Source organism: Myotis myotis, unplaced genomic scaffold, assembly GCF_014108235.1.
Source record: "Myotis myotis isolate mMyoMyo1 unplaced genomic scaffold, mMyoMyo1.p scaffold_m19_p_18, whole genome shotgun sequence".
Classification (NCBI taxonomy): domain Eukaryota; kingdom Metazoa; phylum Chordata; class Mammalia; order Chiroptera; family Vespertilionidae; genus Myotis; species Myotis myotis.
The window spans coordinates 43090620-43102907 of record NW_023416322.1 but is presented as its reverse complement, the minus strand read 5'-3'; the positions used below and the strand labels follow the sequence as shown (position 1 = coordinate 43102907).

Below are 12288 nucleotides of genomic sequence, written 5' to 3'. Positions count from 1 at the left end.
GACTACAACTGAGTTGCCCTATCTTGTGCCCTTCAATGTACCATATATCATTCTACGCTATTTCAGGATTTAGTGATAAAAGTGTAAAACAAAGAAATCTCAGGTCCCATCAATGAAACCAAACAAGTCAACCAGCTTCAATTCTAGCATGTGGTAAACTTTGTTTTATAGGAAAGAAATCAGCGACATTACGCAATAACTTTAAATAATCTGACAAAGACGTTCCTTACAGCTAGATGCCCGATGTCCTCCAACCTAACCCTGAGCCTGGAATACAGTAAGGGCTCATAATTTTAAAACTCAAGAATGAGAATCAGCCCTGACAGGGAGCTCAGCTGGTTGGAGTGTTGTCCCACTAGGCCACGGTTGTGGGTTCTATTTCCGATCAGAGCACATACAAGAAGCATGAATAAGTGAAACAACAAACCTCTCTCTCTCTCTCTCTCTCTCTCTCTCTCTCTCTCTCTCTCTCTCTCTAAATCATTAAAAGAAAGGAAAGAATGAGGATCCATCCAAATGTTCCACGGGGAAACCTATCTTCTGTCTTTTCATAAAGCTCACAATATTTTAAAGCAACAGATAGACTATTTTTTATTAGGGTACAAGTGGGGTTTCTGTGCTTCATCAAGAGTTCCATTCCATGAACAGGAGAAGACTAGGGCTGACTGATAAACCACTGTCGATGTGCTGATGGATTGGAAACCATCTCCTGGCCAGGTTTCTCCTCTGGGTGGTTCCAGAATATACAGTTGTCCTGATTATTTCTTTGTGTGTCTTTATGGGCGTCGCCAAAGCAACGCATCCCAAAATGCATGCTCCTCCTTTTCTTTCCAAACTTGAGCCTCCTCCAGTAACCCAACATGTTTTTAAAGGAGCACCCAGGTTAACCTCCCGATTGCTCCTCTAACTGGCTCTTCTTCCCAAGCCTCAGGCCCATTCTCATAGATCGGGTTGTGGAATGATTTATATTGGAGCACAGATCTGAAGGATGGCTGGGAGTGAGCCCAAAGAGAGAAGGGGTTCCTGTTCTAGACCTCGACCTCATAGAATATGAGAGAAATTGCAGGAACAATGTCTTGCTGGAACATTGCTATTTGGAGGGGCAGCAAGGATATAACCAGAGATGCGATTTAGGGCTGATGATGTAGGTGGGACTATGTCAGCACTAACTGTTGTGTTCATCTGAGAATGCAAATCTGATTATGTCCCTTATCCCTTTTCCAGGGAAGATCACCAGCCCTGCGGCGAGTTCTTGGACAAGAGTTTGAGTAGCGCTGCCCGGAGGATGGACAGTGGTGTTATTACAAACAGATGCGTGGAGGGGGAAAAAGAAAGGATGGGGTAAATAAATTAATTAATTAATTAATTAAAATAAATGACAAAATCCAGCTTAAAAGAAAAGAAAGGATGGGGCGTGCAAGGTAAATTGTTAGGGTGAAAATGAGATTTCTGATTACTGACTTAAACAAAAGCACAGTGTGATGTATTGGGACAACCACCACGATCGCGTTAAATAAACCAACCACGAAGGGATTCGAACCCTCAATCTTCTGATCCGAAGTCAGACGCCTTATCCATTAGGCCACGTGGTCGCCACGCACTGGACTTGATGTGGAGAGTACATGTGCTTGAATAATCTCGGAGCGATAACTGGAACAATAGTAGAATTATCCTTGGGGACCAAGGTGTTTCCAAGCCCTCGAAAGTCAGTCTAACTGGGAAAACCTGAACCTAACGGTAAAGTTACAACCGCGATGGCTGCCCAGGAGCGGAACTCGGCGCTGCAGTGGCGAATAGAAGCAGGATATTTACCTTTTGTTTGACAGGAAGGCCCCAGCGGGGAAGAAACGCCGAGGCCTGAAGGAGGAAGGCCAAGAAGGAACCGGGGAGCCCCCGCTGCCGGGCAGGGCTCCCGGGTGAATGCGGATGAAACACAGGCTTCACTTTTGCGCACCCCAGAAATCTCACTTAAAGCAACTTTAACATATACTTTCCAGTAGGACAGAACGTTGAGGAGAGGAGGGAACAGCAGCCTCATTTTGAAATCTGGAATTCCCACTGATGAGGTGTGATGGTTGGCCTGTCAGACCTGAGACGGCGGAGTCCCGCACCAGCAGTGCGGGGAGAGCAGGAGGCGGTCAGACCTGCACCCCAGACTTGGGCCCACCCCAGGCCAGGCTCGGGACCTGCCTGTGAGGAGCTGAGTTCTGCCGTCGCCCCGGCCCCATCCCTTATCTAACCCTGGCCTGTGTTTGGAGACACCGCTTGTACAAAAGTCCGTGAAATGAGGGCCTATGGTTGGGCCCTGATCCAAGATGCCTGGTGTCCTTATAAAAAGAGATTAGGGCTCAGACACACACAGGAAAGAAACCATGAGAAGGAACCGGGAGGGCAGCCATCGCCCTACACGCCTGTTGACAAGGCTGAGCTGGAATTTCCAGCCTCCAGAAGTGAGAGAAATAAGTCTGCGGCCTTGGTGATGGCGGCCCCGGCGGACGGGCACCCCCGCCCCCGCCCCGCCCCGTCTCCGGACGGAGACTGCAGGCTGTGTTCGCCCGGGAGCAAGCACCCGGCGCTACGCTGGCGGGGTTCCCCGAGGTTGGTCCAAACGCGGCTGCCGGGCCACCCCGACTGTCTGCGCCCGCGGCCCCGGCGAGGCCGACGAGCCTGGCGAACAGGTCCCCGCGGACATCCGCGCCCCGCGCCCCGGGAGCGCCCCGGCGGGGAGGTCGCGCACCGGATTCAGGGGAAGGGACGGCGCCGCAAACGCGGGCGAGTTGCTGGGAGGTGCCGTGGACTGAAGGGCACGCGTTCGCCGCAGAGGCCAGAGCCCGCGGCCGCCGGCGGAGGGTGGGCCCGCGGGTGCGCGCGGCTGGGGGCGCCGGGCCGGCTCGGCTGCGGGAGGAGAAATCGGGGGAGTTAGTCTAGAAAAGCAGGAGCGCCGGGCGCACAGCCGTTCTCATTCCCGTTCACTGCGACGGAAACCCCCAACTGGGAAGAGTCCACGAGAGCAGCCACGAGCGTTCACCCTTTGGATTGGCATTTAATCTGGTCCATCCCTTATCGTTAGCAACAAAGCATCGACGAAGCCATGAATAGTGTGTGTGTGTGGGGGGGGGGGCGGGGAGAAAGGATCAAATCTCCCAATACAAAGAAATACATCTTTAGATCCTGGAAGAAAAGAGGAAAAAGTGAGGAGAGGAGAAAGTTATTTAAATCCCACTGGAGAAGAGGGAGGGCTCCTTGCTGTGGCCTCCTGACGCCACGGCCGCGCGTCTGACTCCGGCTCAGAAGTCCCGTCGGGGTCAACCGGAGTGGCCTTTGGGGAGAAATGAAGCCTCGAGGCGACTTTCCTCCGAGGTGGATGTGCCTTGAGGCCAGGGAGACTCCCGCGGCCGCCTGGTGAAGAGAGCAGGCGACGTGCTTGCATCAGATGCATTTGTGACGCCCGCGTTGCCATTGGGATTCTGAAACGGGACGGATTCCCGAGCGGACGGGGCATCTTCTGCATCTTCTGCAGCCTCCGCTGACGGACAGTTAATTCACACACTGTCCTCGCCGCCCGGCCACACAGCCTCCCGGTCCCCACGTGTCCCCGAGGCTCCGAGGACCCGCCCTCCAACCTGCGCCCCGCTCTGCGCTCTCGCCTGTCTGCCCAGGACCGTCTCTGCCTCCTCGGCTGCAGGCCCACCCTGTTCCCCGGAGCCGGGACCGGGAGCCGGGAGCCGGGAGCCGGGAGCCGGAAGCCGGGAGCATCCTGCACACTCCCTCCGCTCCGTCTCCCAACCCGATCAGGGAATCTGCCGAGTTTCGCTCGCACAATGTCCTTCGCACGTATCCGCTTCTCCCGATGACCACAAAGGCCTCCTTGCATCTCTCTCTCAACCCACCGCCGGGTTCACCAGCCCTCGCTCCTGCCCCTGCCGATGGCCACTCGTTCCGATCGACGGCGCACGCGCTTTCTGAGCGGCAGGAAGAAGTGGACAATCGGGTCTGTGAATGGTCTGCCCCAAAACAAGAAAAGTTCTATTGGGACGGTCTCCACAAGTTACCTGAAAGATGGGGAAATGTGTAGCTAGCGATGGACATGACTGTACTTTGAATAAAACACTATTGATGTTTCTCTTGAAATTATCATGTTTTCTTTGATTACAAAATCCACATTTTTAACTGGTTAACGGTTAATCCGCATTATTAACCGGTAACGCGGACTGTTAACTGGTTAATAATGCGGATTAAGCGTTAACCGGTTAATAATGCAGATTTTGTGCGTTTGGGATTCTCAGCATAAACCCACTTTTCATCGCCAGTCACAATTCGGTGCAAAAAAGACTTTCTTTCATGCCTTTGAAGCAACATTTTACTGATGACTTTTCGCTTTTCCATTTGTCTTTCATTCAGCTGATGTGGCACCCGTTTTCCTTCCTTTAAACCTTTCCCATTGCTCGTAAACGGTCGGAAAGTGTTTGCTGAGCAACGTTGAATCTTTCTGCAAGTTGTTTTTGAGTTTGACACGCATCTTCATCCAATAACGCTTGTCATTCTTGGTCTTCAAACTTTTTCAGTTAAGCTGGACATTACTGGTCTTTCACATTGAAATCATCACTTTTAAAGGATTTAAACCAGCGTTCACAAGTGTCTTGAGATGGAGCGTGTTCACCATAAGCTTTCCGAAGTATATGATAACTTTCAGCAGCACTTTTCTTCAAAATAAAGTAATGAATTATAACTTCCCAAAATGCTCTTTTTTTTGGCATGAAATTTGATATTTATGATGTTAACACCTTTAGAAAATTTGACATATGAAGTTCTGAAGCTTGTTGTCAATACAACAAAATAGCATACATATCAAATCGCATATATCAACATATGGGTAATTCCATCTAGTGAAAAAATCCGCATTAACCGGTACACCTAGTATAACAAAGAGACTGTTTTTAATTTTCAATCCAGTAGTCATCAGCACAGTAGCCATAATATCTGCTTTCTTGTTATCCTTGCAAACTGTTTTCTGGGGCATAAGGTTGCTTTAGGCCAAGTCCAGAGTTTATTTTGCCTTTTTTTAAACTCCCAAAGGGTTGTGTGTTTTTTTAATTGAAAGTCATAAGATTTTTTTTAAGCTTTAAATTCTTTATTGTTTAAAGTATTATGTGTCTTCTTTTCCCCCATTGACCTCTCCCCTGCCGTTCCCACCCCCCACCACATGCCCTCACCCCCCTATAGTCTGAGTCCATTGGTTATGCTTATATGCATGCATACAAGGCCTTGGTTGATCTCTTACTCCCTCTCTCACCTTCTCCCCTTCCCCCCTCGCCCCCCGCCCCCCCCTTCCTTCTGAGGTTGGACAGTCTTACACCCAAAGGTGTGAGACATAAAACGTGTAAGGCAGTTCCTCTGTGATGGCAGCTCCAGTTCCATTTTAAAATGCCTAAATGTATATTACTATTATTATTATTACTACTAGAGGCCTGGTGCACGAAATTTGTGCATGGGAGGGGGGGTCCCCTCAGCCCAGCCTGCACCCTCTCCAATCCAGGACCCCTCAGGGGATGTCCGATTGCTGGTTTAGGCCCATCCCAGGGACATCTATCTTACAATCCTGGACGGCTGGCTCCTGATCACTCACCTGCCTGCCTGGTCGCCCCTAACTGCCCCCCCCCTTGCAGGCCTAATCACCCCTCACTGCCTCTGCATGCTGGTCTGGTCACCTCCAACTACCCCCTTCCCCCCCATTCCCCCCCCTCGGCGCCTAGTTGCCCCCAACTGCCCCCCTTCTGGCCTGGTCTCCTTTTACTGCCCCCCTGCTGGCCTGGTCTCCCCTAACTGCCCCCCCTGCCGGCCTGGTCACCCCCAACTTCCCCCCTCTGCTGACCTGGTCGCCCCTCACAGCACCCCCCACGCAGCCTGCTGTTCAGTCCTTTGGTCCTCCCTCACTAACACCCCTGCCGGCCTCGTCATAGGCAGCCATCTTGTGAGGGCATGAGGGTCAATTTGTATATTGCCTCTTTATTATATAGGATTATCATCATCATTATTATTACTACAAATGTAAATGTCTCTTACAAAAAGGTAACTTCTACTTGGTTTTTGGACCTTCTTCTGTGTCTGCTGTTTCTAAAAGCTAATGGACCTAAACTAATTCTTATGTCAAAGAGGCATATTTTGGGGTAAGTTCTGCTCCGCTTCATCGTTACTCTCCCAGAGCTACCAGTCTCCCTGGGCCTCTCCCTTGTGCACATGACATACACATGTCAACAAACTTCTGCTTTGGTTGCAGGGATTCCAACCAAGAATTTAGGGTGGGAAAATTATTTTTTATTTTTCTACACCAACTTCCCTCTCAGGAGGGAAGATGAGAGTTGCTTCAGGGGACGGGATTATTGACAAGCGAATTCTTTTGGAAGGCTCCGCTCTTAGATAAGGGATTTTAGAAACTCAAATGTCTTTAGTTCAAAATAATTTTATTTTTTGCCACAGTGGTGGCTTATTCTGGATCCCTTCAGCATGAGAAATATCCTGATCAAAGTGAATGGGTTTAAGAAAGTCCTAAGGGGCGGAAAAAACACGCAATCTTCTTGTTTTAATGTGACAATGTAACGATGTCTACATAAGGACAAAAAGAGAGCAGCACTTCCGTGAGCATTGGTGGTTCAGTGGTAGAATTCTCGCCTGCCACGCGGGAGGCCCGGGTTCGATTCCCGGCCAATGCAACTCGTGTTTTTTCCTTCCTATTACTGCAGGGCAACATCTCACTGCAGAGTCAAAAAAATATGATGACTGCGAGATTTATCGGGACTAATATAATAATATGTATCAACTGGGATTGAAAAATAAAAATTTTTTAAAGGTTGGTAAACAAAATCCTAAAGTAGCGATGTTTCTGGTATCTGGGGATGGCTGAGCTGAGAAAGACCAGTTAGCCTTCCTTTTGCAATTTCATCTTCTTAAATTATGCTAATTAGCATGTGCTTGGTTTTCCAATAACCTGAAACGTCATTCTGTCAGAGCCCGAGTAAACGCGGATCTGAGGATTGGGGTCTTTCGGGGGTACGCTAAGCCTCTAGTATTTGGAGTTGGAGTGTAGCCACGTACGGATATCAGTGTACTCTTTCCATTCTTATTGGCAGCCAAAATATTCATCAATTACCAGAGGTTAGGAAAATGCCAGAACTTCTTTTTTAATATTACTTGAAAGAGTGTTAGGTGTGTCTTAGCAGAGTGGCGCAGCGGAAGCGTGCTGGGCCCATAACCCAGAGGTCGATGGATCGAAACCATCCTCTGCTATCTGAACTTGTGTTTTTGATACAAATTTAGATTTTAGGAAAGGGGATTAAATTCAGTTTATCACGGACTATCAGGTAGGGCCTGGGGACCAGTACTGCAGGTCTGCTGTTTTCGGTCTCCGATTTCAGTAAATGCTAGTCATTAGTCTGGCAATCCTGGTGATTTCAGTAACTCAGGTTTGGGGATATGTACACCTGGTACAGATCGGAATGTGTATCCCATAGTCAAACTGTTACAATTTGTAATAATTTATGATCGACATCTCGATCTTCCCAGTCTTGTTTTTACCATGATGACAGACATTTCAAAACAGGTGCCGAACAGAAACTCCAAGCTAGAACAGGAGAGGTAATATTCCTCATGGGAATTATCTAGGCGCTAGCTGGAGTCTTGTAGTCGTGGCCGAGTGGTTAACGCGATGGACTAGAAATCCATTGGGGTCTCCCCGCGCAGGTTCGAATCCTGCCGACTACGCAGCTGAGCTTTTCTTCCCCAGTACCGCATCATCTCCTGGACCAACTCTGGAAATTCAAACACACATTAAAATAACACGAAACACCGTTTTCCTGGTTATTGTTTTATTTTTCCGTAACACTGGAAGCAGGTAGTACGAGTCTCTTAGTGTGACAGTCGCTAGAGACAAATCTTTGAAAATGATTGTGGGATTACAGAGGGATTTCTGAGCCTGCACCCTAAAGACGCCCCGGCTCTAATTCTCTATGAATTGCTGTCTCCCTATCGGCAGTCCACCTCAGGTCTGACTGCTGAAACCTCGCCTGCCTGTGACTTCTTCCACTTGATTTTCTTCCCCAAAATGTGGGCACGCCAGTGCATCAGTATTCTCCTGTGAACACGTTTGATGATTAGGAAACATTTCAAAAAGAATTTTCCAATCGTTCCTCCTCCTGGGGCTCTCTTATCGTCCCACCTCAGAGGCCAGAACTAGAGAGGAAGTACCAGAAAGATAATTTTCAAAGCTGCTTTCCGCTAAATCTTATTTTTTTTTTTATTAAAAATCGTTTTGCTTGCTAACTCTAACGCATACACTTAATTGTATATGTAGCATAGAAAAGAGTAAACATAACAAAAATTATCTTTTAGTATACTTGCATTCTGGTCTATTAAGAAAGGCAGAAAGGAAGTAAAAATACTTAAAGAGGGAAAAGTTTTTTCGTAATCTCTGAAATTGCCCAGAAATACACAGTTTTGGTTTTGTAAAGAGCGCTGTTACGGCAGGAAAATTCCAAGCAAAAGTGAGCTTTGCTTGGCTTCGCCTTTTCTCCCAGGACCCACGGAACGTTCAGGAAAGAAGTCACCCTATTGAGCATCACCGGACGCGCAGCCAACGCCTTTGGAAAAGCTTGCCAGAGAGCTTGTGGCTGTTGGGGCCGTGGTGCCGGTTGGCCCCATGGTGTAATGGTTAGCACTCTGGACTTTGAATCCAGCGATCCGAGTTCAAATCTCGGTGGGACCTTCTGTGTTTTTAGTGCCTTCCTTGGCCTTCTGATCACCTTTGCACCTGGACGGACACCCATCCCATCTCACTGTTCTGACCAGCAGCCTCACGCCTTCTTCATTATTCCACACCCGCCTTCTCCTGTCCCTCCGCCTTCACTGGGCCAGAGTCCCCTTCAGATCTTGGGAAATTAGGTTTTCTTCAAGATGTCTAAGTATTCGCGTTTCACATCTGGGACCTCAGTTCTGGGTTCGGGTGCTATCCATCTCTAACACGCACTCGATCTTGAGAAGTTCGTGGTGCGTGTGAGCCCAGGTCTTCCTGTGCATTTTGTAGTCTCTGCTGAGCGTGATGTAGCAGATTTTAAATTTAATAAATATCTTTTAAACTGAAACTATAATTCACAAAATAGTAAGAATGACAAACTCTGTAAGAAATATTTATAGGAGTCTCAGGCTGTCCTTGTGTGGCCCCATGGTGTAATGGTTAGCACTCTGGACTTTGAATCCAGTGATCCGAGTTCAAATCTCGGTGGGGCCTGCTGCTATCCTGCTGTTTTTTTCCCGCATCACTGGTGCATCCTGGCCTATGCCCATCAGGTTCCCAAACCAAGAGTGCACTCTGGCCTGTAAAGACAGGCCCTTACACTTGAACTTCGCGCCCCCCACGCCCATCAACATCCAGTGCCTTGCGGTCTCCTCTGGCGGCTAATGTTGCTCGGCCCGGGGATCTTTCTGCTGAACGAAAACAGGCTCACAGAACAGGGGCATCGACAAGGGCGTTCATCCTCTGAGCCCAGTGACAGAAGACGGAAACGGCAAACAAACAACAAAACATTTGATAATCTCGCGAAGAACAGACACGAAAAGCTCACCGTGCAAACCACGCCGATGCCAAGCACCTCCTTCCACCTGATCCGAGGGCCCACGAGCTTCACAGCTTTGGCTTCGTTATGTTCTTACCTTCGTCTCAAGCACAGAATTCCTCACAGCATCCAGCCCCGAACAAAGCCGGGGTTCCCTGCACCCTCCCCGAATCACCCAACCTCGGGCAGATGCCACAAGGACTGTAGGACAGAGACATAACTGACAGACCGCATTGTGCAAGTTCAACTGTGCAGCGTCTTGATTTGACACGTTTGTGTACTGCAGTGTGACCGCCACAGTCCATTCCACCGCATCCCATCATTATTTCTTTCTTTCTTTCTTTTTTTTTTGTGGTGAGAACATTTAAGATACAGTCTCCTAGCAACTTTAAAGTCTATGATACAGCACCGTTGCTTATGATCGGTGTGCTGTGCGTCTCCAGAACGGACTCTTCTCCTAACAGTAAGTTTTGCATCCTTTGGCCCAGTCCCCGCAGCTTCCCACCCCCAAGCAAATCCCTTATAACCGCCGTTCCACTCGTTGTCTCTGTGAGTCCGGCTTTTTTAGACTCCACATTTCTCTTTGGAAGTGTATTTTGTCATTTTTATTCAGGTTCACATCCTACCCTACCCCTCCATTTCGGGACTGTAGGCTCTTCTTTATTATTTTCCCTTTATCAAAGCAAGAGGGACATCCAGGCAAACAAATGCATCACGTTCATGAATGAAGACTTGCGACAAAATAAGACAAAGTGCCGAGCAATTCAGCTGAATGAAGAAATGTAATATTTACCGAAGCTTTCCCACGCAGCGGACGAGGTGGCCGAGTGGTTAAGGCGATGGACTGCTAATCCATTGTGCTCTGCACGCGTGGGTTCGAATCCCATCCTCGTCGCTCCGGGGCCCACGCTGCGGTGGGTGCCAGGTTTTAGCGAGTCCTGCCAGGGGCCATTTTAGTGCTTTCTGAGCCTGTTATTAGTCTGTAAGCGAAGAGCAAGAACTGCGCGCTGAGCGCTTGGTCGGACTCCCCTGGGCAGGGTCCCGCGGTTCCGGTGCTGCCGGTGATTGAAGTGAGGCCTTTGGCCCCTTTCTTCGCTCAGTGGCCGTGTGTTGGCAAGTTTTTGTCTCATATTCTTTGCCTTTTAAATCTCAGGCATGTTTCCAAGTCCAAAGTTCTCTGGCTGGACGCCTTATCAGTTCCTCCCTCCCAACTTCCCCATCAAACTCAACCTTTGCCCCTTAGGAGTAGAAACTGCCCACATGCTGTGCTGTTGCTTCTATGGTTCCTCCTGGTAAAATCCATTTTCAAGACCCAGATCAAGTGTCCCTTTCCCGTGCATCTGCAAAGGAAAGTATGCCTCTTCTCTTTGTATTTTAGTTGAATTAATTTAAGTCGAAGATCCTTTCCTGCCCTCCACCCTCTATTTATTTCTCCCTTCTTTGGTTCTCTTCTGCCATGGACATCTTAATTTTAGCACGTACGCCCATAAAAATCTCACCTGTCGCCTGTGTTCACCTTAGACTAAACTATAGCAAGTGGCCGGGCACCCAGTGTAGAGAGACACAATTTGAGGGGACGGTAGAGATTAATCTCTCTGAAACTCCCCCCCATCACCTGTCTCCATCTCACAGACGAGGAAACTGAGGTAGAGAGCAGACGAACCCAGTCTTTCCTTTTAAGGTTCATGGAAACCTAGTGCTTTTCTTTTTGTTTGTTTGTTTGTGTTTTGTTTTGTTTTTAAGAACAAGTGGTTGAGGTGATGAGGCCTTTCCAACGTGTTCAAGTCCGGGACTGGGATTGCAACTTTTGAGACCTGGAAACTCCTGGAGTACACGCGTCGGAAGTCAGCGGACCTCCCAAGGCCTCATGAAGACTGGGACCCAGGAAGCATGGATTTTTAAAGCAACGCCTGTGTTTGAATTTCACCTAACAATAGATGGCGTATCCGGATTACATGGCTCCAAGATGGCTTACACACGATGACCCGCTTAATCTTGGAAATAAAAGCTGGGGAGGCGATGGTCCTGATTGCAAGCCGAAGCGGAGTCTTCAGGAATTGGGTCATACCCGATATGCTTTGTATATGTTGCTTTTTCTCCCACAAAGAATCAGAGGCAATTATTGATGCTACGGATGCCTGTGCAGTCTTTCCCCTGGTGCCACTCCCTCCCCACTTTAACTTCTGTGAGAATAAGGTTTTAAGGATGTGCCCCAGCCTTTTAAACCCTGTTTCTCCAAGTTTGCACACTGTAAACATTCAACAGATAGTTGTAAAACAGACAAAGGCCTGTTGTGCGTGTGTGGTGGCAGGGGGAGGGATTGAAACTTCATCCAAGCGTAAAAGACCTGCGGGATGTGTCCTCCTTTTAATTCACGTTAAAGGGTGGTTTTAAACGTGGCCATCTCTTACTATAAACGTGTCCTAAAGTAAGGAGGGAGATCTGGGGCAATTCTGCCTCAGCCCATCACCTTTCTCAAACCCAAAGGCTTTGTTTTTCTCCCTAAACAAAGAGGGAAGGAAAGAGGAATGAATACATTACGTACAAAAGAGGGAAGCCTCTTTGCTCTCTCTGTACAATCTGGACTTCACAGAGGACTAGTGGAAGCCAGTCAGACAGGAGCTCTAAGAAACAGGCTGGGAAAGAAAGGGCCCATAGCTACCTTGTGGTTGTTTTCTACCTT

The 12288-nt window shown here is 48.5% G+C and overlaps 8 non-coding genes across 8 annotated transcripts in view; 6 read left to right on the top strand and 2 right to left on the bottom strand.

Moving 5' to 3' along the window:
- Positions 1 to 6, bottom strand: part of TRNAS-AGA — an 82-nt gene extending 76 nt beyond the window's left edge. The window contains exon 1 of the tRNA in view: positions 1 to 6. This exon is cut by the window's left edge and continues 76 nt beyond it. This is a non-coding gene — a tRNA (tRNA-Ser).
- A 1513-nt stretch (positions 7 to 1519) lies between these two features.
- On the bottom strand, positions 1520 to 1592 carry TRNAR-UCG. The gene has a single exon. It is a non-coding gene; the product is annotated as a tRNA-Arg (tRNA).
- A 5047-nt stretch (positions 1593 to 6639) lies between these two features.
- Positions 6640 to 6710, top strand: TRNAG-GCC. The gene has a single exon. It is a non-coding gene; the product is annotated as a tRNA-Gly (tRNA).
- Positions 6711 to 7212: 502 nt separating this feature from the next.
- Positions 7213 to 7284, top strand: TRNAM-CAU. The gene has a single exon. It is a non-coding gene; the product is annotated as a tRNA-Met (tRNA).
- A 392-nt stretch (positions 7285 to 7676) lies between these two features.
- On the top strand, positions 7677 to 7758 carry TRNAS-AGA. The gene has a single exon. It is a non-coding gene; the product is annotated as a tRNA-Ser (tRNA).
- A 928-nt stretch (positions 7759 to 8686) lies between these two features.
- Positions 8687 to 8758, top strand: TRNAQ-UUG. Its single transcript has one exon. It is a non-coding gene; the product is annotated as a tRNA-Gln (tRNA).
- A 450-nt stretch (positions 8759 to 9208) lies between these two features.
- TRNAQ-UUG lies at positions 9209 to 9280 on the top strand. Its single transcript has one exon. It is a non-coding gene; the product is annotated as a tRNA-Gln (tRNA).
- A 1138-nt stretch (positions 9281 to 10418) lies between these two features.
- On the top strand, positions 10419 to 10500 carry TRNAS-GCU. The gene has a single exon. It is a non-coding gene; the product is annotated as a tRNA-Ser (tRNA).
- The last annotated feature ends 1788 nt before the right edge of the window (positions 10501 to 12288 follow it).